This window comes from Camelus bactrianus, chromosome 12 (genome assembly GCF_048773025.1).
Source record: "Camelus bactrianus isolate YW-2024 breed Bactrian camel chromosome 12, ASM4877302v1, whole genome shotgun sequence".
In the NCBI taxonomy this organism is placed as follows: Eukaryota; Metazoa; Chordata; class Mammalia; order Artiodactyla; family Camelidae; genus Camelus; species Camelus bactrianus.
Window position 1 is genome coordinate 40,728,117 of NC_133550.1, and position 19,908 is coordinate 40,748,024.

Here is a 19,908-nt window from a genome sequence, read left to right on the forward strand (position 1 = left end):
AGACTTGTTATTTTTGTCTGTCCAGAATCCCTTTTCTTCTTCTTCTTCCAAAAAAACTACTCCCCCCCCCTTTTTCTTTTTCCTTCCAGCTTTGCTGAGATATAATTGACATATAGCACTAATAAGTTTAAGGTATACGACATAATGATTTCACTGACATGCATCATGAAATGATTATCACAGTAAGTTTAGTGAATGTCCATCATCTCATATAAAAAAATTGAAGAAGTAGAAAAAACTTTTTTTGTGTGATGAGAATTCTTAGGATTTACTCTCAACAACTTTTGTATATAACATACAGCGGTGTTAATTATATTTATCATGTTATGCATTACATCCCTGGTACATATTTATCTTATAACTGGAAGTTTGTAAACTTTTGACTGCCTTCATCCAATTCCCCCTCCCCACCCCCCACCTCTGGTAACCATAAATCTGATCTCTTTTTCTATGAAGTTTGTTTGTTTTTGAAGTATAATTGACATACAGCACTTTGTTCCTGTTACACAACATAGTGATTTGGTATTTCTATACATCATCAAAATTATCACCATAAGTCCAGTTATGATATGTCACCATACAAAGATATTACATTGCTTTTGACTATTTTCTCTACACTATACATTTCATACCCATGAATCATTTATTTTACAACTGGAAATTTGTACCTCTTACTGTCCTCCACCTATTTCTCACCTCTCCCCAACCCCTTCCCTCTGACAACCACCTGTTTGTTCTGCGTATCTATAACTCTGGTTTTGTTTAGCTATGTTTGTTAATTTATTTGTTTTTTAGATTCCACATATAATTCAGTATTTGCCTTTCTCTGTCTGACTTACTTCACTTAGCATAACACCCTCTGGGTCCATCCATATTGTTGCAAATGGCAAGATTTCATTCTTTTTTCTGGCCGTGTAATATTCCATCTCCATCCATTCATCTATTAATGGGCACTGAGGTTGCTTTCATATCTTAGCTATTGTGAATAATGCTGCAATGAACATACGAGTGCATATCACTTTTCAAACTAGTATTTTTGTTTTCTCTGGATCAATACCCAGGAGTGGAATTTCCTGATCATATGGTAATTCTAATTTTAACTTTTTGAGGAATCTCCATACTGTTTTCCCTAGTGGCTGCACCAATTTACAATCCCATCAACAGTGGACAAGGGTTCCCTTTTCTCTGCATCCTCACCAGCACTTGTTATTTGTTGTATTTTTGATATTAGCCATTCTGACAGGTGTGAGGTGGTATCTCATTGTGGTTTTGATTTGCATTTCCCTGATGATTAGTGATGATGAACATCTTTTCATGTGCCTGTTGTCCATCTGTATGTATTCTTTGGAAAAATATCTATTCAGATCCACAGCCCATTTTTTAATTGGGTTGTTTGTTATTCTGATGTTGAGTTATATGAGTTCTTTGTATATTTTGGGTACTAACCTCTTAGATACATTGTATGCAAATATCTTCCCTCATTCAGTAGGTAGCCTTTTCATTTTGCTGATAGTTTCCTTTGCTGTTCAAAAGGTTTTTAGTTTGAGGTGATCCCATTTGTTTATTTTTGCTTTTGTTCCCTTTGCCTGAGGAAACATATCAAAAAAAAAAAAAAAATACCAAGACCAGTGTCAAAGAGAGCACTGCCTATGTTCTCTTTTAGAAGTTTCATGGTTTCCAGTCTTACATTTATCTCCAATCTATTTTGAATTTATTTTTGTGCCTGGTATGAGAGAGTCGTCCAGACTGACTCCTTTGCATGTAGCTGACATGTGACCTAAGCCCTGTCAATCAGAGTGCTTTGTTGCCGTGCTTTGGAGAACAGCAGGAAACCTAGAAAGGCCCATCAGATTCTTCCTTGAGATTGGATATTTAGATGCTTAGACAGAGAGCAGAGCTCTCTCAGTCTTGGGATCACAAGCTGTAAAGATGATTTAGATGGGAGTTGTTTTCTGTTACCTTTTCTGGATGCATAAGGAAAATCATCTACAATTAGAGAGAATGAGTTCAACATTCAAAGAGAATAAGAAGTGAAGAGAGATGAGAGATGGGTAGAGAGGGACAGGGTCCTAAGGAGATAAACTGGGCCCTGAATCCAGCTGTGCCTGAAGCAGAAGCCATCCCTGCTTTTTAAGGAACCAATAAGTTCTCTCTTGTTTAAGTCAGTTTCCAGCCTATTTCAGTTGGGATTCTGTCATTTGCCATCTAAGGGAATCAGACTAACTTGTTTATTTATTGCTTCACAGTAGTATATATCTATTGCCTCCATCCATACCTAGCTTGAAATTTAGAGTTTGGACTGATAATACTTGCTCAAGTCTGGCCTCCATTGCTCTTCCCAAGGACACACTGACCACCTGAGTGAAGATATCTGGTGATACCAGATCTGTGAGATCTGTGTCTTTGCCTTTGCTGTCTTTGACATTTCCTTGTTCTTTAGAGCTTACGCATCCCTTCTTGCCCTTGGTCTTTAACTGTGGATGAAATCCTCAGCTCTTTCCACTTTGACTCCTCCTTTTGACCAATGAGTTTCAAACGTAAACTCAAATCCTGACCTTTCTCCTGAAACCAGATACCTGTTTTTAATTTCTATTTGTAGGTTCAATGATCGGCTCACACTCAACAAGTCTCAGACAGAACTCATCAGTCTCCTGGTACTGTTGATGGCACCACCATTGCACCAATCATCTGCTTATGGCAATCCCAAAATTATCTGGGCTGTTCCTTCCCTCATGCTCATGTGCACTAAGTCAACGAGACATCCTCATGATGTCTGCATGTGCCAGGAGCTGTGTGAGGTACTGCAGGGAGAAGAAAGTTCAGGCATGGTCCCTGACCCGAAGTGTTTGCATTATAGTAGAGGAGCAATCCAAGGCAGGAAGTGCCAAGTGCCCAAACAGTGGCAGCCAAGAAAGGACAAAGGGAGCCTGATAGTATACAGCATTCATGTCTGCTACTGGGGGTCAGGGAAACCATGGAAGAATTTCCATAGCCCATGAAGGGAGAAGGACATTATGAGAAAAGGGAAACAGGAGAGCAATTGATTGAAGTGCTTCTGGAATGATGACTTGTGTTTGCTGGTACATGGGGGTGGCTGGGGAAAGCACTGGGAAACCATGGTTGAGGTCAACACTGTGGATGGGGCACACAAAAACCCGTCACAGTCCCCTTCTGTCTTGTCTTCTCATATTATGGACGTGGAAAGCTGAAACACCAGCTTCCCTTGGATTATGCATGACCAACTACTGGCCAAAGAGCATAAAGAGAGTATAACCTGGTGTGAATCATGGGAAGGTGTTTAAAAAGTAGCCAGGCTGTGCTGGCATGTTCGTCTTGTTCTTCCTCTCCCTACTTCTTCCTACTTCAGAGCACACATCGTCACTTGTGGGTACAGCAGCCATCCTGGCACCATGAAACCCTCCAAGAATGAGGATATGTTTGTAGGATGGCAGAGGAGAGACAGAAAGATCCTGCTTCCTTGATGACATCATCTGGCTACTGTGAAGCTCTGGATTGTTTTCCCCCACATGCCTTATACATGAAAAAAAAAAGAATCCCTACTTGAGTAAAATCACTGTTAGTTAGATATTCTTTTGCTCACAGATGAATAAAATGCTAACCTATAAGCCATATGTTAGAAATACTGCATGCCATTCTAGAGAAATCGAAGTTTATTCTATAAGCAAGGAAGAGGCAGAAAGCTCTTTACGTAGAAGTTAGGGGGACACCGTTATCAGAAACCCTTCTCCTTCTGCCATTTACTTGTCCGTATCCTTCAGAGCTCAGTTCAGTCTCCCCCTATTCATGGAAGCTTGTCTCTCATCTTAGCCACATTTATCCTCATTCCCTGTTGGGCAATTATCAAGTGGAGCTTAGTGACATGTATTGTTACTGATTCTTTGCAGGTGTATGTTATGCATCCCCAGTAAGACTGTTAAGTGCCTTACAGGTAATGGCCATGTTTTATCCTTTCTCTCGCAAGTGCTCAGGCTGGTGAGAATCACACAGTGTTTCGGTGCTCAGGCAAGGGAGGGTTTGAATTCTGACTCCATCATGGAGATCTTAGGCAAAATTTTTAGCCTCCCTAGGCCTCAGTTTCCTCCTCTAGGGCACAAAGATTGATAGTAGAACTTGACTCAGAGGGCTATTGTGAGGCTCAAATAAAACATTTTTATGAATTCCTTAGCATCATCTTAGTCATCATTGCATGTGTAGTAGATGGATTGCGTTAATGACCTCCCTGTACCCACATGCCTTCTAGTGTGACTTTGCAGCTCTTGCCATCAAGAGGTGAACTCCATTTCTCCATCCCTGAGTCTTGGCTGGCCCTGTGACATTCTTTGGTCAATAGAATGTGGCAGAAGTGAGGCTGTGCTAGCTCTCAGTCTAGGCCTCAAGAGGCCTGGCACGTTTCCACTCTCCTTCTTGGGGCCCCTGAATTTACCATAAGAACAAGCCCAGGAGAGTTGCTGGAGGCTGGGAGACCTCATGGAGGAAAGATGAGTCTTCCCAGAGGAAGCCCTCCTAGACCAGCCAGTCTGCCTGTTAGCTATAGACACATGAGAGAGTCCAGCCAGGAGCAGGAAACCCACTCAGGAGACCTGCACACTTATGAGCAATAATAAATGCTAATTGTTCCAAGCCAGTAAATTTTGAGGAGATTTTTTTATATAGCAGTAGTCAACTGATACAAGTTACCCAAGAGAGAGGAGAGACTTTGTTTCATTCACCGCTGTATCCCCAATGCCTAGAAGAGCGCATTATCAGGTGCTCAATATATGTGTTGAATAAATTCCTGAATGTAATTATGATTATTATTATCATCTTAAAGGCTCATAGTGACAAGTAAATGAGACAATGCAGGGAAAGCATTTAGCATTGTTTCTGGCACACGGTGACTTCTCAGTAAAGGTTAGCTATTAATGGGGTGATCAACAATGACTAATCAGTTGATTAACACATTTTTAATTAATATAACAACAGCTGATGAGTAATGCTGTCCTAAGCCCAGTAAATGAAGCAATCCTCTGTCTTTCAGAAAACGTAACACTAACCACAACTGGGCCTTTAGCCTGTAACTTTAAATAGATAGAGAGATGATAGATAAATAGATGGTACACAGATAGATAGGTAATAAAGGAACTTCCCCAGGAAACCTGCAAAACAAAATTCCAGAGGAGCTGTGCTTAGGACCTTGGAGCTTGGAGCTAAGGTATTGTCCTCTTACCAACCACCGTTTTTTAGCGTTTTCCTCTCCTTTGCTACTTTTCCAGCATGAGGCCACTGTGTGTTGAGTTCCCAGCTCCTCTCAGTATGCTGCTTCTTCCCCACTAGGTGCTGCGGAGCTCCCTCCTGGGTGGTGACCATGGGGGTAGGTGGAGGGGGTGGGAGTAGGACATGGGGCATGAAGCCTGGGGTAACTCCTCTGTAACTGCGCTACAGGGTGGGTCTTGCTTGCTAGCTCTACTTTGCTATTGTGAAAAGAGGCCTTTTCTTCCTCACCAAGCAGAAGGTTCACACTTTGTAATCTCTCAGTGATCCTGTTGTTCCCAAATTACACTTGGCCGCTAGAAGGATGAACACATTGTACCCTCTCCATGGGACTCATTACTTACATTCTGGAGACTGTCATTTATGAAATTCTGACTTTCTTTCATTTTGTATTTACATGAGGCAAAGCTAAGAATATTGTAATTGTCTGTGATGTTTTGAAAACACTTGTCACAATCCGAAGCCAAATGCTGATTAATGTTAAGTGTTTTGAAGAACCAAGCTTTTGGCTCATTAACTAGACTTGAGTGGCATTACCCATCAGCTTCAAGTTCTAATAATTGCTCATCACAGATTGGTGCTAATTTATTAATAATGGTGCTGACAGATTTGTATGTTTTCCCCACATTGAATATTATGTATATATAAAGGCTAGTGTGAATGCCAAACCCGGAGTTAGAAGACCTGGTCCCAGATTTGCCACAACGTGACCAGGAGCGAATCAGCTGACCTCTCTCTGTCCCCATTTCCTCATGTAAAATAAGGGGCTTAGATGTGATGATCTTCAATATACTTCTTACCATGATTCAGTGGTTATCAATTTTATGTAGTTTGGTCTTTTTTTTTTTTTTAATTGAAGTACAGTCAGTTACAATGTGTCAATTTCTGGTGTACAGTACATTGTCCTAGTTATGCATATACATACATATATTCATTATATTCTTTTTCATTTGCATATTCTTTTTCATTAAAGGTTATTACAAGATATTGAATATAGTTGCCTGTGCTATACAGAAGAAACTTATTTATTTTTTAAATCTATTTTTGTATATAATGGCTAACATTTGCAAATCTCAAATTAGCGATGTTATGTAGCTTGATCATGAGTCGCACAATAAGCACAGATTCATTTTAGGAAAGGCACAACGTGGGGCTAACTGGTGTACATGGAATACGGGCAAAGATGTCAGTTTATTTCCTTTCCTCTCTGCATCTTTTCTATATTAAGAGGGAAAGAAATGTTCCCTGTTGGGCTTCCAGGATAAGCCCTTAATCAAATGTTACATACCATCTGTTTGAGACAGTATTTGGTAAGTCAAATTTAAGTAGCTGTAATCACCGCGGAATCTGAAATGGTTTCCTGTTATCCTGCCTATTTTCTGAAGCAGAGGGAGGTAGTCTAGTTGCTTAAGCCAGTACAAAGCAGTAATATTCCAAGGAAGAAAGACACTTATTTTGAGGCTCGTAATTTGGAGCTGCCTATTGAGTCTGCCTTTCATTTTTCTCCCTATTCTCCCATTTATTTACACTGCTTCTCTACCCCGCTTCTTTATCAAAAATCAACCCCCTCCTTGTGGCTCACTGTCTTCCTCTCTATTCCCATTCCTTGGCATAATCCTTGGAGATTTCAACATACTTGAAATTCTTACCCTGGCATTAAAAGATGTTACTGATTGGGTCAAGATCACATTTTTTTGATTCATGCCAGAGGATGATAGATTGTTGTGAGGATTAATTCAGACAATATATACAGAGTGCAGATCCCTGAAGTGCTCCCCAACAGGTGTTAGAATCACAAAAATACAGCGCTTTGTCACGCTGCCTGTCCTGCTCTCTGTAACTCTCCACTGTAGTAATTTATTTCTCTAGTTTGAAGACTAGGAAGGTGGCTTCTGAAGTTGCCTCAGTTTTCCTTCCATCAATAGACGTGTTTTCTTAAAGACCCTCTGTCTCTTCTACTAGCTGGATAGCGTGTAACACACCACCCTTTTACTATTTGAAAAGCAGGGGTTATCCTCTGGAGCTCTGGCTATTTCCTGCTGGCTGGGGAGCAACAGCCAAGTAAATGGTGGAGATCATCTTGAGTTCACCACTGGTCAAAATCCATGGGGTTGGGTTACCTGGGCATGGGTGTCCCCATAAATCTAACGCCTTCCTAGATATTAAGTGTCATGTAAACAGCTCCACCACTGCTGCGCCATGAGTGTCTATTGTCATCCATCAGAAGACAATGCCATGGGCTGTTTACTTGATGTGGAGACAAGACACCACCTCTTCCCAGAGTTTTTCAAGTTCTTAAGTTCTGATCCTGGTCAGCAGTGGTGCTGTAGTGTCTGGAACTACCAAAGAACATTGATGGGAGAATGTGGGATTGTTGGTGATATGACCTCATAGGACTCACCTAGCATATCTGGGTGCAGAAGGGATGGGTAAAGATTGGGGATCTGGAGGTACAGGTTGCCTTTCCATGGTCAGAGAAAGATCCTTGGGCTGATGGAACCTGATGATCTGGTCTCTGTACCATGTTCTGCCATGTGTATGGGGAGAACTACACTCAATGCTAGGGCCTGCACCTCCCAAAGGCTCTGTCAACTTTCTTTTAAAACCAACTCAAAATGATGAATGCTAGGCAGACATTGTTACCTCCACTCCAAAGATGAGAACACTGAAGTCAAGGATCTGGTCCAAGGTCACCGGGCAAGATCTTACTGAAGGCAGAAATAGAATCTGAGTCTCAATTTCTGATCCAGGTCTCATTTTTTATCCCACTGTGCAATGGCCAGGGTGACATGATGAGGCATTTAAACCTGAGAGCCAAGTTCTGGGTTCAGGTTGCATCTTTCTGTTCTTTAACTTGCAGATGGGTCAGGGCAGCTCTATGCTCTGACCTTAGGCTGGAGAGTGTTACCACAGTTCCTGGTCCTGATGTCCAATGGGGGAGGGTGGGACTTAGCACCAACATTTAGATCATAGTTGATTCAAAAAATTGCTCCAAACTCTGAGAGCAGGGAGTTTGAAGCTTTTAATCCTATCAAGCAGAACTGGTTTTTAGTGCATGATTTGCAATAATGAAGCTGATTCAGACAACCATCACCTGTCATAGGTCCTTGCTGGGGAGGCACCAAGAGGCCAGGACCCAGATTTTGAGAACAGAGTACCCTAGATTCAAATCTCGACTGTGATCTTGGACAAGTCTCTTAACCTCTCTGTAGTTCAATTTCCTGGTCTGTAAAATGGGTAAAAAGAACCCTTTAGGATGATATCATCTTTGCAATGTCTCTGTCACTTGAGAGAGTTTCAGGAAATAGTGGTTTCTTCACTCCTCCTCACCCCACACACTCATTGAATATAGTAGCCTTATTTTGAACCTCACATTAAAAGAATAAATATTATGCCTGGGTAAGCTTAGTGACTCAAGAATTAGCAAAAATGAGGTCTTTAGGGTCAGCTATGCCACATGCCAAGAATAGATTTCCTGTTAATGAGCTTTAAATATATTAATGAGAGAATGTTTGTGTTCCTTGGATGGAAGTACAATACAATATTTTGTGCCACTGGTATCCATGTGGAAGTACTGAGATAAATGGGTCCTAGTAAGTTGTGCATTGTGAGTGAATTGAACCCTTTTTCTTCTTAAGTTACCAGGGTATTTGATCCTAAAGGGGAAAAACATGCAAATATATGCCATATTCTGCAACTGTAATTATTGATGACTTAAATTGAAGCACAGCCTTTTACTTAGGAGTTTTATAATCAAGAATTAAGAAATTTAAAAATAATAAACCAAAGGATAAACTTTTACCTTTAAATGTAATTGATTTGAAATGACTTCAGTACTTTAAAAAATTGAGGAGAGAATTACATTCTCCTGTAATTTACTCTTCTTTCCCTCCCCAAATGAAAAACAGGTCTGTTTGTCTTACCTGTTTTATGGCCCACAATATACATTTAATTAAAATCCCTCTATTTGTAACACACTTAGAATGGCAGTGGGCAAGTGGGCAGATGCAAAGCACTGTGGCATAATCCTGCCCTCAAAGAGCTGACACTCTGGTCAGTCCGTTGGGTAATAGCCCAAATAAAGCTGGCCAGAGCAACTGTGGGAAAGCAGGCTTTTCTCTTTCTGTATCCATCTCTCGGTCTCCCTCTCTCCCTCTCTGTAAAATAGGACATATGAATGAATGGAGAAGGCAGCTAATTCACCCCCAAATTGAATTCTGGATTACTGAAAATAACTAGGCTTTTCTCCCAAAAGTCTGAAAAGAAACAAAAATGTCAATTATTATTTTAAAGTTGTATCTAATATACAACTAATGAAAAAATAGCTAAAATTCTAAATAATCATCACACATACATTTCAAGTTGTAAATAGTAGATTTCCATTTACAAGTTGTAAATAGCAGATTTCCATTTCCCTGCTCTGGGGCTCTAAAGTAGGGCTGTCCTTCCAGACTATGACATTCCAAGTTCTCATTTGTATACAAGCAGGTACAATGAATGCCCTTCTAGTTCCAAGGGTGGAAGGTGATAGTGGGCCCATCAACTATGTCAATGGATATATTAAACATCATCTGGGCATAGGCAAGTAACTGGCACTCCTTCCAGCCATACTACCCAGCTCGTATTCATAAAGAGGAGAAGAGGGTATTTCCAATGTGCTGTCAATAGAGCATGAACTTTTAGTTGTTTCTCTTTTATTCAATTACTTATTAACTCATTCATTCATTTGGTCATTCAACCAAGATGTATATAATACCCACTACGTCCCAAGCCCTGTACTGGGTGCTGAGCTTCAGAGAGGAATGTGGTACCATAGCTGTCCTAGGTGAATTAACCGTATAAAGAACAGTCCTTTCCCTGTAGTCCATAGATTCCCAGTGGGCTTTAGGGAATCAAGAAATCCCTTGAAATGCAATCATTGGTCTGAATATATGTATACAAATTTGGGGGGCTGGGGGACAAGAATCCATATCTTTCATCAGATCATCAAAGGGATCCAGATCTTAAAAAAAAACAACAGACCTAGAAGGGAAGAAAACCCAGTTCACCTCCAACAAACAACCATCAGCTCTGTAACTCTGGCCAGAAGCCAAGTGGGAGTTTCCCATGTTCCCTGCTCTGGGGCTCTACCATCAATGAGTCTTCATCTCTGGGTCTCTCTTCTACATCCTAAGCTACTCTTTCCTATTATCTTCACTATGAATTCCTAATAAGGAACATTTGATTAGCCCCATAAATTCCCGTCACTTCTGTTCAGGCAGAATCTTCTTGCTAGGATACCTCAAAGGTTTTTGGCTGCCGATTGACTTCCTTTGGGTCAAGCACCAAAACAGCTCTAATCAGTTATGCCAGGTTGGGCAGGGGAACTGGGAACAGATTGTGGCCACTGCTCTATAAGTCATTGTCTGGGAATCCTCCTAGGAGAGCTTGTATATGAGGACATTTCCTAAGAAGTTAGTGTGACAGTCCCTGCTCTCAAGTATAGATGGATGGATTTAGGGAAGTCCTACATCCATCTATGAAAAGAAAGTATGGTTGGACAAGTTGGACCAAGCTATCTATGAACTTGCCAGATCCCTCTTGGGACAGGTTAGTAAGATGACTAGCTGTATTCCATTGTACAGCCATGGACTACAAGAAAACTAACTGTCCCAAGCATATTTAAAACCCAAAACTTCGGCCTTCTTAGTCTTAGCTCAACCCAGCTCACTGGTAATAGTAACTGTGAAAAGCACAGACACTAGAACAAAGTGTCCTTATTACTGGTCCACCATAAACCCTTACTTGTCCCAAGTTAGGGATCCAAAGACAAATAAGACTTGCCACCTGTCCTGGTAGAGACGACATAAGAATAGACATTATATTGTTTGATTAAAAAAAAAAAAGCTGAATTGAGATGGCAATGGGCTGGGGGCCAGAGGGCAGGAATTCTGGTGCCGACTCTGTCACTTTCCGGTTGCACAAGTGTGGCTCTACTATTTGAATGCTCTGAACCATAGTTTTCTTATTTTAAAATGGGGATAATAAAACTTACTCTGCTTGGCTCTATGGTTTTCAGAGGAACTAAATAAGATAATATATGTGAAAATGCTTTACTTTAAATTGCCAAAGCAAAACAAAGCTTTAAGAAATTATTGCCTTAGTTTTGAGTATTATATTGGCAGAACCAAACCATTCATTACTGGCGCCATTCTCACTCCTGTCATTAAACACATTCTTTGTCCTCTCAAGGTCTTTGTGAATAAGTTTAAAGAAAATCTGATCATGTTGGAAATGTGTATTTTAGCGATATCCATTTGGTTTCAAAGAACATCTGATAAAGGCTTAAAAAGTTTAAAAGTACAAACTGAATATTAAAAGCACCGGTTAAAAGTTAATGAAGCAGTGCCCATCAGGAAAGAGAAGCTGTTTGCTGAGGGTGAGACAGTACCCCTGTCTTTTGCAAGAAGTTTCAAACCTCAGAACTGTGCTAGAAATTTCCAAAGGGACTGTTTGGATTCCAGTCATATTAAATTTTATGGAAGACTTTTCAACCATGGTCATCCAAAGTTCCAGAACAATTATGGTTTCAAATGATTTATATATGCTGAGTGAAATATATGAACAAGAGCTCCTTTTCTGATTTTAGTCTGGCAGGATGAGGTCTATGAATTGGTCATTCACAGAGCTAAGACGCAAGGGCCTTCTTCTGAGGTCTTTTGATTGTCCACATGTTCTTAGTACTGTCTGGACCGCTGAGGGCTTAAATTGTTTATGCTCTTGAGTATTACTGAACTTCCTGACTCCAGTACCCGCAGTGGGAGAGTAAGATCCTTCGGGACAGGAACTGTTACGTTCCTAGATATACTACTAATACTATAATGGCTATCATATTAAGAGAGTATAAGCCTTGGCGAGGCAAAATTCTGAACAAGGGATAGTGATCTGTTTTTGCCCTGAGTTCCAGAATCTTACTGATAAGTCAGGTATGGTTTGCTGGAACAGGTGTCCATATGTAATAGCACCTGAAATGGTTCCTTAACTTTGGGTTTAATGAAGCCAGCGGAAGAATCTCTGGAAATGACTGTCTACCCATTGAAGTGATGATCATACACAGTTTACTAATCACGTTTGGAAACAAGGAACTAAAAATACCCTTAGTGTAGTGGTATTCACCACCAGTTACCCTTTACTAAGGACGGGAAGTCATGATCAACCAGATTTGGGGTTAAGGAACTTAGGCTCCAAAGTCAAGTACACTTGAGCTTGACTTCCAGCTCCACTACTAATTAGCTATGACTTAATTCCTCTAAGCTTATGTGTTGCCATCAGTAAAATGGGGACAATAATAGTACATTCTTATGAAGGACTGTTGGAAAGATTAAACGAGGTGATATATGCCAAAGTGCTTAGCAGTGTGCTTGGCACAGCAGATGGAAGTAGTGCCGGTAGCTATTACTGTTAGCCAACGGATTAGTCTCTGAGCTGGTCTAGGCTACAGCCCATTTAATGTGCCCATAATTGTCCTTCTCTCAAGGGCTCTGTGCTTGGGCTTCTGTTCTTGCTTCTTGCTTTGTTAGTCACTACATATTATTCTTCTCTTTGTTTTTGAACCCTGGGAATGGATACATAATGAAAGTTCTCTCCCTGCCCTGAGTTAGAGTTGGACCAGTGTCATCTACTGACTGCATGCAGTATCAGCAGCGAGACAGCATAATATTGTGATTGAAGGAGGATTTAACCCGCTGTGGGCCCAAAGGAATCACTTTCCGCTGGGAGTGTATACTGAAAACAGTTCCCCATCAGCTCAGGCTCCAGACATTATGGTTTAATCACTTCATGCCCAAAGCCATATGGCAGAAAGCAGCTTAACACTGGATACTGAAATTGCTCCATTAAACAAATGCCTTTTAATTTGATAATTATTAGCATTACCTGGACGTTGACTTCAAGTATGGGCTTGAGGGACAGGTGAAATCTGGAATGTTCTTTTAAGTTCTTTACTTTGGAGATGGGCCTCTGTCTGAAGTGACACCTCTTGAGCTAGCCCAGAGTGAGTGTGCTTTTTGGCTCTGAGGATCACTTACCCTGTAGAAAACCTGGTTACTTATTGGGCTGGTGTGCCACTGCTGGATGTCAGAATCTCACTGTGGGCTCTGAGGTTTATGTCAGACCTAGTTTGGCCAAGAAGAATGCCATGAGAGAGGATGTGAATCATTTCAAGTAAGCTTGTAATAGATAGATACTTCTCTGCTGTGGGAAAAACCTAATCCTAAGAACGTGGTATCTTACCCTAGACCTGTTGTAGAGGAAAGCAGAGCTCTCTTTCAATGAATTTATGCCTTTTCTTTGCTGAAGTTCCAGACTTCTCCCAGTCTTCCCTCCACTTTCTCTCCCTGCATGGTTGGCACACTGAGGGTTTCTAGATTCAGGTCAAGGAATCATAGTTACATCTTGCCCACTAGGTTAGTGTTACAAATGTGTCAGCTAATCAGAACCCGCAAGCGTGGAGGAATGATGACAGTTTATTTTAATATAGTTTGAAAATGTGATAAGGTTTGTAATGCTGCCAGATGGTTTCCAGAGTCTAGTTCTCACCAAACTGAAAGTCCCTTGAGAGTGAAGACTGTTTTCTGTGTTTGTATTGGCTACATGTAGCCAATTGCAGACCCACTATTCATGTTTGTTGAATGAATGGATGGAACATCTTTAATGTGCTAATGAATGTACTGTAGTTTATATGCGATGGAAGAAGCAGTATGGAAGGGGAAAAAAAAGTCTTTCCAGAAGGACAATAAAAACCAAGAAAGCAACATAGACGTATTCAGGGAAGGTGAGGAGAAGGCAGTGAAGCCAACATGAGTAAGTCTGAAAAGGTAGAAAGTCACAACTAAAGACTGAGAAACAAAGTTCCCTTCTAAACAAAAGATAAAGCCTAGCCTTCCTTTTAAAGAAATTCTCTAACATGACTGATGTTCCTTTCTTAAAACAAAATGTTTTTGTCCCTGTTTCAGAATAATTCCTTTATTCCTAAACTGTATTTTGGACACATTTTAAATCTTTTCATGGAGGAAGGGGGCAAGAAAAATGTTCTTTCTGTAGAAAGAGACTCATCTTTTCCCATTTGTTCATTCAAAAAAGGATTTCCACATTCAGACTATCCCATAACAGATCCCTTTAGAAGCAAGTATGCAAAGGAAGGCTTGAGATGAATTTAGTCCTTGAGTCTCACAAGTCCTACTGTTCTTGTAAATATTTTACTATATTCTAATAAAATCCCTCTGTCTTCCTAGGATTAAAGATAGCATACATTTCCTTCTCACTATCAGCAACCTCTCTAAGAACAAAAGAGGCATTAAACCTCAATACATTGACAGTGGCTACTGAAGATTTAGTTTCAAAACCATCAATTACTCTCAGCCCCACCTTGGAAGTATTAAGTGAAAGCTATCCTGTAAGGTTATAATTAGACATTGAAAATGCTGATCAGGGAGCTCATAGCCCTTTTCAAGATGCTCCCAGGAGCTTGCCCAATTTCAAAAGGCTATTGGAAGAATATAATTAAGGTCACCAAGGGGAAAAAAATCTTCTAAGAATTTTGGGGTGGGAGTAGGGTAGCCACCAAAAGAAATTTTGATTAGCAACTTGTCCCTATGTCTCTCCTGTGAGACCATCAATGAAAACTGCTACAACATAAGATTGAAAGATATCCAGAGTTTCTTTCTGTATCAAACCTTCTAGATGTGGGCTTGAAAAGTTTTATTCTACCCTGTGAAAGAGTTCCCTGGGAATTATTTATGGTGTGAGGAATTAGAGAGCAGGCTCCAAGCACATGCCTAAGAACTTGTGGAAAATTTGGTACAACTTAATAAAGTTGATGTGGTCTCCATTTTTGTCACCCTGAATAAGGGGGTCTGTGATTTTTCAGCACATTTGGTCTATAATTTAATACATAAATGCATATAGAGGACCTACTGTGTGTTAGGAGAGGCCCTACTGTGTGCTAGGCACCATGATGGCATGAGGACCCAAAGATTGGCCTTGTCTTCAAGGAGTCTAATGAAAGGAGGAAGGCAAGTAACTAGGGAGGTGACTGAGATGAATATAAGATGTTAGGAGAGGGGCAGGGACAGGAAGATGAGATGTTTCTGCTTGTGTGGAAGGTGGCTACCTGTTTGGTAATCTGAGGAGATGCAAGTTAGGTAAGGATGTCTAGATCTGGAAGGGAGGGCTAAGCAGAGAGCCAGCGTGAAAGCACTGAAGAGAAAATGGCTTCCCTTAAGTTTTACCTCCTTTCCCTCAGGGGTGCCCTCTAGTGGGAATGGCAAAATGCCAAGAAAGCCTAAATCATTGGCTTCTAAGACGTACATTTGTTGACAAAAGTGAAAACTCTGGTGTGTTTAAGTAAGACAGATGACACCTCCCCTTTGCAACACTGGAGGGGAGAAAAGCCAGCACAAAGTTCTCAACTTTATACTTAGGGGGTTGCAGTAGGAACAACTGGCAACCAGATTTTCAAAAGGTTAACCCCTATAAAGGCAATACCATCCAAAAGAACCTGAAATAACACACCTAGTCACATGTAACTCTTAGTCTCCCTGCACAAGGGCTGCACATACCTTGCTTCCTAATTGTTCATCTAGAGCCCAGGGCCAGGACTGGGAGTGCTGCTTATTGGGCTGTATTGGAAAGAATAGTAGTACTCGATGAAGGAAGACTGTAGTGATCAACTAATGATGTCTGCTAAGGGTGTGGGAAGGGGTGGGGGGCAGCACATGTTCTGTGCATTTGCCAATTCTGGACTAGGGCATATTCTAAGTGAGCTATGTCTGCAATGTAACTGTGGCATATAAAGCTAAAATTCATTCAGTTGTAACTTCTCTGGCATGAGATAATAGTGGTTTTGGTGATTTTCACTGACACTGGGAATTTTCAATGACTTTATCAGCACTTTGTAACTATGACAGATAATGCTTTGGTAGATATTAATACCCTTGGGATCAGATAGATAGATATATTCCATTGTGGAACAGGGATGGTTCATTTGGATTGTTCATATCCCAGAGAATGCGTCTTTCAACACCCTTAAATTTCTTGTGTTCTGGTTTGATATTCAACAAACACCCTTCTCGTTGCGAATCTGAGTCCTTGTTCTGGGAAGGAAGGATCCTAGTTAATTGAAACCAATACTATTGTTACTAGAAATCTGTTTCTCCAATGGAGATGATAATAGTATTTTCTTGATAATAGTTGGCATTTGGGGTCATATGCCAATTCTTTGTAAGTATAAATTGTATGAGGATTGGCCACTGTTGAGGATTTGGTTAGTGAAGTTTCTCAGTTTGGTTATCCTACCACAGGACCCCCACCCCAAGAATATTCTATCCCATAGAACTCTAACTTCAATAGTAATAGGGGCTGGCTTGCTTGCTTCTTGGTGATTGAAAGTTGATCATAAGTTTTTTATGTATGTGTGTCTGTTTCTGTTTTGTAAATAAATTCATTTCTGTCTTTTTTTTTTTTTTAGATTCCACATATAAGTCATATCATATGGCATTGTTCTTTCTCTTTCTGGCTTCACTTAGAATGACGATCTCCAAGTCCATCCATGTTGCTGCAAATGGCATTATTTTATTCTTTTTTATGGCTGAGTAGTATTCCATTATATAAATATACCACAACTTCTTTACCCAGTCATCTGTTGATGAACATTTAGGTTGTTTCCATGTCTTAGGAGTTTGAGATTTGTGGATACTATATATAAAATAGATAAACAACAAGTTTATACTGTATAGCATAGGGAACTATATTCAATATCTTGTAGTAACTTATAATGAAAAATAATATGAAAAGGAATATAGGTATGTATATGTATGACTGACACATTATGCTGTACACCAGAAATTGACATAACATTGTAAGCTGATTATACTCCAACTGAAAAAATGGAAAAAAAATGTTGATCAGTGTTCTCAATAGCATTGATAAAAAAGCTGATCACTGCTACTCTTAATAGTAGATCTTAATAGTAGATGATCTTGTAATTGGTAGCAAAAATGATTCAATTACATTGATAGTAATATATTTTTTATAATATATTGTTCAGTTCATAAGCTTTTTTTGTTAAAGATGTGATTGCAGGAAGAGTCAGATTTTGAGCATGGCCGAAGTTTTGTTATCAGTGAATTTTAATAGCCCCCTCAAAAATAGTTTTAATGAGTAAACATCATCATTAATGTTAAAAATTAATTACCTTTCTGTGTTTAGCAGCAGAGTAAATAAAAAGAAGTATAAGACAAAAAGCTTCATATTCTAGAGTCTATAATCTAGTTGGGGACACAAAGGATAAAAATAATATTAATATAAGATAGTACACACTTTATTACATATATAATTAAATATGTGCATTGGAACTTCTCATATTGGCTTGCAAGAGCCAATTGCTAAATTTTCTAGAGTTTTGCAAGCTGGTTACTAAACACAGCCATTATTAAAAATTAAATTATATTAACTTATGATTAAATAAATTATATTAAAAGCAAAGATAATAAAGAGCTGAAACTCACCACTTCCTAATCATTTTACTACATTTTACTATTATCCCTGATCTTGATGTCATTTATACCTACTGTATCTGTACAGTGTGCCTCTGTGCGTTTCTAACAACTGTGTTCAGTGATATCACATTGGCAGCCTAAACTCAGCCCTGGTGGGAGTATTTACATCATAGAAATTGACAAGCACTGCAGACCAAGACTTCCTCTCTCCACCCCTCCCAGACAGTTGCTCAGTATTTACCAGCACAGTACTATATATAAGCACCAAGTAGGGAGAATAGACTTTAAGAACTCTCACTGGTCAGAGAAGGGTGAGGTCACCTCAGGTTGGGGACCAGGGAGGTAGGTTTTTGAAGTTGGCTCTGAAGGCGACTTGTGTGTATATGGGTCAGGACCATCCTCAGGGACATTTAGAACCAGGACAAATCACAGAATGCCCACATGTCCCTGCACATTTCCATACAGGTAAAATCAGGTTAAGATGAAAATTAATTCATGAATTAACATGAATATTAATTCAATATTGCTCTCTTTGAAGATGAAGCAAAGTAAATAAAAAAGCAACAACAAGGATGTGAGGCATGCAGGGCAATCTTGCCTCTCTGGCTGAGGAGTCATGAGATGATTAGATAACCACGGTGACAGCCAGTAAAGAGTTAAAGACCTTTCATTGCTTCTCTTCCTGCCAGGAGCTGATGTCCCAGAGACAACGTGTTCCCTTTGATCTTGCCATATAACTATAACAACAACAAAAACAACAAAAGAAATGGAAGTTTTTTTAAAAAGGTAGGCTAATAGAATGTGTTAGGTGGGGGAGGGCAGTCTTTGGACTCCCACCCTAGATCACTGCTCTTCTTTGCCCCCACATCTTTGCAGACCTCTGCAAGCCTCCTGGGAGATAACAGGGGCAGTTACTCATTTTCAATCCGTGGAGATTTTTCTTGATGTAAAGAAAAAAACACTTAAGGTTGAAAAACACTTAAGATAAAAAAAAAACAAAAAGTAATAGTAGTAGAGACAGGATGGCAGTAGTGAGCCTTAAAGAAATAGGGTGGGGTGGGAAGGTGGAAAGCTTGCGTTTTAACAACTGGCAACAGAGTAGGCCAGTGTGAGACGTCAGCTGTGCAGCCAGCCCTGGGAGGACCACCATGCAGCACAGGAAGGGAGAGAAAATAGGAAGAGGAAGACTCGAAGGACACAGACAGGAACCATTTGTCACTTGGGGCAGGAGCTTATGTCAGGTGAGGAGAGGCTATTGATTGCCTGAGATCCCCATTTCATGAATACAGGTGCCATATTTAATCACTGCTGAAGTGCCTTTTTTTTTTTTTTCTTTTTTCTTTTTTTACAATTTAACAACTTTAAATCAGGATGCATCTTATAATTGATGGTGTCAATGTCACTGTTGGTCAGGTGGCAGATTTGACGATGTGGTCATTGCTGTGTATGTGGAAACTTGGCATAGGTGTTCATATTGTGGTCATGTGTTGTTTATTTATTTTTACTTTTTTTTGGCAGGGGGAGGTAATTAGGTTTACTTATTTATTTTTGGAGGAGATACTGGAGATTGAACCTAGGACCTTCTGCATGCTAAGCATGCAGCTCTACCACTTGGCCTATACCCTCCCCCATGTGTTGTTTAAAAAATACATATTTATATCAAATAAATTTAACATACAGAAAATAAAAATTTCTAATAAGAAAGCATGGTGTCATGGTTTAATGGGTGTTTTTTTTTTCTCCATGACAAATTAAATAATGGTGTGTCATGATTAGTGTCACCTTAGATTCAGTGAAATACAGGTCAGTTTGCTGTTAAGGTATCTAAATTAACTGTTTATGAATTTGTGTCTCATATACACACAGTTTTAGGTCTTCTCATTGAATAACTCTGTTGAACCAGAAATGTGACTTAGGTTGATCAAAATGATCACTTAGAGGTCACTATTCTATGTTCAGAATTGGCCAATCATTTACTGAATTTGGTTGTTCATTTATAACAATGTTGTCCAAACAGGGACTATTTTGGCTTGGTACTGCAGGATGCTAAAGGTTACAATTACATGGAGATTGGTGAGTTTCTGGGAGCTTTGATTAGCAT

General features: G+C 39.9%; 1 protein-coding gene and 1 long non-coding RNA gene across 7 annotated transcripts in view; both read left to right on the plus strand.

Moving 5' to 3' along the window:
• The window catches only part of EEA1 (early endosome antigen 1), a 454,815-nt gene that overhangs the window by 200,638 nt on the left and 234,269 nt on the right, over positions 1 to 19,908 (plus strand). The window lies entirely within an intron of this gene.
• The window catches only part of LOC141579426 (uncharacterized), a 35,049-nt gene continuing 19,708 nt past the window's right edge, over positions 4,568 to 19,908 (plus strand). The window contains exon 1 of the long non-coding RNA XR_012510743.1: positions 4,568 to 5,212. This is a non-coding gene — a long non-coding RNA (uncharacterized LOC141579426). The remainder of the gene's footprint in view (positions 5,213 to 19,908) is intronic.